Source organism: Parasteatoda tepidariorum, chromosome 6 (assembly GCF_043381705.1).
Source record: "Parasteatoda tepidariorum isolate YZ-2023 chromosome 6, CAS_Ptep_4.0, whole genome shotgun sequence".
NCBI lineage: Eukaryota > Metazoa > Arthropoda > Arachnida > Araneae > Theridiidae > Parasteatoda > Parasteatoda tepidariorum.
The window spans coordinates 47,247,900-47,253,814 of NC_092209.1; positions in this window are offsets into that span (position 1 = coordinate 47,247,900).

A 5,915-nucleotide genomic window follows, 5' to 3' on the forward strand; every position below is an offset into this window, starting at 1 on the left:
ATTTTATTTCATAATATAACAGCCGTTGAACAGTCGACCCAATTTTGTGTTTACGACTACTAATGTTTAACTCCATGGTCTTGTAATTTCAGACCCAATCCAGAAGACAAGGGAACTCTTGGATAGTGTATTGGGGGAAATTTGCCTTTGTGAAAGAAATTTAGATGCGACAAACCCGCATTTCCGTTACATGGAGAAGAAAACCACGAAAACCTCCCATGGTTAGCATGACGGCAAGGAGAGTCATGATCCGTCTACCACTGAGAATTCTGTGCGAGATGGGTGTGGAATTCATATCAACCAGCCATCGCTGGGATTCGAACCCAGTTCACCTCATTAGAAGGCGAACGCTCTATCCCTTGAGCCACCATGGCTCTTTACTTTAGCAATCAAAAGATACGAGAAACGTGCAACAATGGAGTATTCTCTCAATCAATACTACGAAAAGAAGATTTCTCTAAAAGTTTAAATGTTCGCTCTGCGGTTTATTAAAATTATTATTCATTTTTTGCTGTAAAATATAATAATTAAAAGTAAACTACTTGTTTGCTTAATTAAATATATTAAAATCACTTTAAGAATTTGCTGCATTTATAGCAACATTTTGTTTAAAAAAACTCAAAACGAAATTCCAAATGTAACTGTACTATCGTAACACAACGTTTTTAATGATACTAGATTTAAAATTGCATTAGTAAGATGGATGAAAAATAGTCTTAATATGTAAGTTTACAATAGCCTTTTTTAATTGCGAAAATATCATTCAAGTTTATTTCTTTACAATATCAATATATACGCTGATAGAATTTAAAAATTGACGAAATTGTCTATTTTCACTGTTTTTTTTCTTCTAAAAATAAAATATTTAAGTTCAATTTTTTCTTTGGATCAAATTCAAGTTGTTCTTTAATAATTAGAAAAACAAAATTGCTGACCTAGTTGCAAGAGCCACAGAAAATATCAAGTCTTTCAAATGATGAAAGAAATAACCTCTATGAGATATATCATAGTTGAAAAAATTAGTGAAATTGAAACCAAGTTAGGATTGAAGACTGTTTATTTTTGTCAGTATTTTAGATTGTTGAGCCTGAAATGTCAATAATAAAAAAGATCTTTTTTATTGTTAGTATTTTAGAAAGATTTTCTTATAAGAGAAAATCTACTTGCTTATTTAGAATAAATTCTATTCGTTTAGAAGAGGGGAAATAATATCAATAATCACGACTTCGATATTCCAAGGAAGCGGATTAAAAGAACCATAAACTACGGAAGCCTGTTTGCCTCAATTTTGTGCTCAAGATCGCAGATATCTTTTTAATCGTATCTAAAATTAAATATTTATGGTTACAGCTGAAATACAGCTGAAAGGTAAATGGTTCAACCAACTGTTTTAAACAAAACAGTTTAAACGAAACTCTTCGTTTAAAACAAGCTGTAAATAATATTAATAATCATTATCCAGTATCAATCTTTAAAAAAATTTACAGATTGAGATGGATATCTTTTCAATTGGCCTCGAAATTGAATAATAGTAATCGAAGCAGAAAAAATGTTGAATGTTAATTGGATGAACCAAGTGATGACGATTGATGTGATTACGCAAAAATAATTTACTGAATATTGGGATATTGGTTGTGGATATAGGTATGTAGGGCTGTTATGTATAGCTAAACGTTACATAATTTTACCCCATTACATAATTTAACGCAGTGAGAAAGTCATGGACATGTTACACGCCCTTTCAAATGCGCATTTGGGTGCAGATCGTATCACCTTATTACGAGTATATAGGGCACTTATACTATCACGTATTAAAAAACGCATGCGTAGTATATAGCACTGCTTTTGCTTCTCACCTATGAAGGCTGGAAACAGTGCATTACTACTTTGCGCATATATGGAGGCACATTTTTTAATTTTCCATTAGAAAACTTAGATGTTGATTGTCGCCAAATATTTTTATGTAGGCGATGCATGCAACATATTACCTCACGTATTACATATTACTTATCTCTTACATATTACTTTCGCATAATGTCATCTTCATCACATGCTTTTCAGCGTGAAACACTGCCAACAAATTTACAGCTGTTTTATGATTCTCGACCCTCACATATTCGCCATTTCAACGCTCGCATACTCATACAATCTTTCAATATCTGATTCGTCGACACAATTAGTCTATCACTTGCTCATTCCACCTTGGAACTTTCCATTCCACAATACCATTTTCCTTTTCCATTTGATGTATATAGTAAGTCTAATCTAGAGCCCACCATTTTTCAGGAACTGAACAATGCTCATTGTCATCAATATTGCCAATATGTTCCCGTTTTTACAGATGGTTCATAATATCCTGACTATGTAGGCTGTGCTTATGCCACGTACGGCTATGAAATACCAGAATGTTCCGTGTTCAGCGCTGAAGTTGTTGCCATTCTATTGGCATTACGACTTATTTCATCAGGTTCGACATGGAAATACTGCCTTTACTTGGACAGTATGAGCGTTCTGCATCAACTGGAAAATTTTGAAAGCGAAATTCACCCCATTTTGTGCTTTATATGTCACTTATTTTTTAATCTCTATAAGAATAGTTTCGATGTTTTGATCTGCTGGATTCCAAGTCATGTAAGAATCCCGGGAAATGATATTGCTGACACACCCGCATGATCTGGTATCACCCCCTTAACACTGTATGTACTTTTCTCAGATACCAAATCACATATTTGACATTTTACAAGATCATTATGGCGAGAGTACTGGGACTCGCAACAGTAAATTGCACTCTCAATTGTGCAATAATTGCACAATAAATTGCACTCGATTTGAAACATTTGCCTGTGTCGCGTCTCCGCAGTGCAGATGTTATACTTACCCGGCTCCGAAATGGTAATGCTAGATTGACCCATTTTCATTTGTTATTTGGGGAACCTTCTCCTCAATGCAACGCTTGTAATCTTTTACTTTCGATTCACCATCTTCTAATCATTTGCCCGTGTTTTAACAGACATCGTTTTACCTTTTTTGGTAGTTCTATTTTATCTATGGAGGATTTGTTAGGTGAGGACCATAATCCTAATATTTTTACGTTTTTACGTACTATTGGCATTTTGAATCGTATATATGTTTTATTCTAGTCATGATTTTATTCACTTTTAGAAGCATATTTTTACTTTCATACCATTTTACCTGTTTTGCAAAATTTTACTATATTTTCACTTTTAGCTGATTTTATTTCATTACCACCTTTGATTGTTTCCATCCCATTTTATCAATATTTATTGTATTTTATGAAACTTGAGTAAGTATGCACTGTAATTTCTGTCATGTATAAACGTGTTATTTGGTGCATCATGTCTTCATTTGGATCTTGTGCCATTAAACCCTATAGTCAATCCAATTTAATTAACCGATGGTGATACATAACATTTGTTCACAAGTTACAAATTTTGTGAAAGAACTACTTATTTGGAACTATTCTCTTCTCACTATCGCTCACTTACCCTCCCCCCAGAAAAAAACTTTGCAATTCCTCCCAGATCGTTTAACCAGTTACTTAAACATAGTAAATAATAGAGAAGAAAAAAAATTAACCCCTTATTCCGGGGTTAAGTTGCACTTTTATATAATCGCACTTTTAGAAATTTCGCTGAAAATTGGTTAAATGACCGTATTTTTTAATTGTTAATTTACCATATTAAACCAACATAAGAAATGACTATAAAAAGATGATATTCAAACAATATACTGTGGGAAAAATCATGTATTCATTTTTATACCTACTATGTTTAGACGACTAGAAATTCATACACACCAGCTAGAGCTCGTTTTTCAAAAGCTGGAAGTGATAAGGATCGAGAATTCATATTTTTGTTTTCCATCATCGGATCTGTTGACACATAATATTTCCTCTGTTTCTTCTATAAATTAGGAGTTTCCAGTGTTCTTTTCATTGGTAACCTTAGACTGTTGGAACACGAAACTCTCACCCTGCAATTGATGGCAGCCCTGCAGAGTCTAATATTTTCTATCTCTTACAATAGGTGACACCACTAGATCAACTAATTAGGCCATATTCCACTGTTCATTTAACAAGATACAAGTCAATCGCAACCTAACTATAATGTACATTGCCTAGCAGTAAGCGTAATATAACCCAACGACACCACTCAGTTAAATTTTATTTTCGTGGTTTTGAAACCATGGTAGTAGTAAATGGATACAAAACTACATAGTTTGGGATTCGTCTTATTTTTTTTAAAACCAAACAAGTTATAAACGATTTCAAATCCGTAAAGGTAAAGAAATGTTCCAAACAGTACCTCTTTTGGATGGATGAACAGACTGTTGTTGCTTGTTTTACGGTAGTTTTTAAGATGAAAATTCTAACAAAGTATACATAGAGTTAAAAAATAAACTAAAATTTATCACTTTTCAGCCGCCTATTTATACTAATAAATTAATTCTCCTTAATGGTGCTTACGCTGGTTTACATTTACAGAGTCTTTCGAAGAGTGATTTGCCACATATGTGTTCATGTCTTCCTTATTGATCAATGCCATTAAAGAAAACAATGATAGCCAGGCAAGTAGCTAATGTTGTGTCATGATTTAGAAAGGTTCCATTAGTTCTATCTTGTGATGTTTAAAAAGAAATATTTGGTGATTTCTTGCATACAACTCCCTAAAATAGAACAGAATAAATGTATTTTGTATTTTTTTAATTGCTTAGTGTAAACCAATGTGTTCTAGTACAAAATTTAATTTTTCAATTTAATTTCTTATTTTCTTATATGTAACTTGCATTTCAAATAAATAAAAAATATTAAACATGTTTATAATACATCATGTATTGTTTTTCAATTAAAGTAATCTGCTTTAATGGTCATTTTACCAACGACAGCATGAACACTGATATACAACTGCACTGTATAAAATAACGGTAAAACATATCGGCACCAACATAGTCAGTACTTTTTTCTGTATATATATTTTTAACGTTAAATTTCACGAAGCAAACAAAGTGATATACAGTTATATTTACAGTAATATTTATTGTAAAATAACTAAATCACTATAATTAAATAATTATTAATGTAAAATACGGTATAAATAACGGTAAAATATATCGGCACCAAAGCTACCGGTACTTTGTTCTGTAAAATCTATTTTTACCGTTAAATTTCACGAAGCAAAAAAAAGTGATATACAGAAATATTTACAGTAATGTTTATTGTGAAATCACTATGATTAAACAACTATTAATGTAAAACACATGGTATAAAATTTTATAGTAAAACTGTGGTAAATTTAATTTTACAAATGATGCACTCAGGGTGCCGGTACTTTTTATCGTACTTTGATCCAGAATTTTTTAGCACTGTGACATTTATAATTTCTAAAACAGACTAATTAATTCTAAACTGATATTCAGAATACAATATAAGGTTTCTTGAGACTACTTTAACGAAATTTCAGCTTGTATTTTTCTATTATTTTGTACTAATTGATAATAACTCCAATTATCTAAATGGTCTAAAATCTAATTTTAACTAAATGAATTAATTGTATTCCACATAATGAATTTAAGATTATGAAAACAAATTATTGTCATATATAAGTCAAATAAAAAGAAATCGATACAATTTTTCAAACTTTTCTAGCGCATTTAAAGGTCAAACGATTAAATGTATTTTTTTTCATTTTATTATTAACGATTTTGTATCAACTAAATTTCTTAGTTATTTAGATATTTAATATTATTCTTTCTTGAATGTTTTTTTAATGTGAATTAGGAACAATTTTAATCCTTATTAGAAAAATAAAAAATATAGAATTAATGTCCATGGGGAAATTCATTTCTGTAAATTAAAAAAAAAATAATTTTACTAAATTAAATTTTAAGCTGTTTTA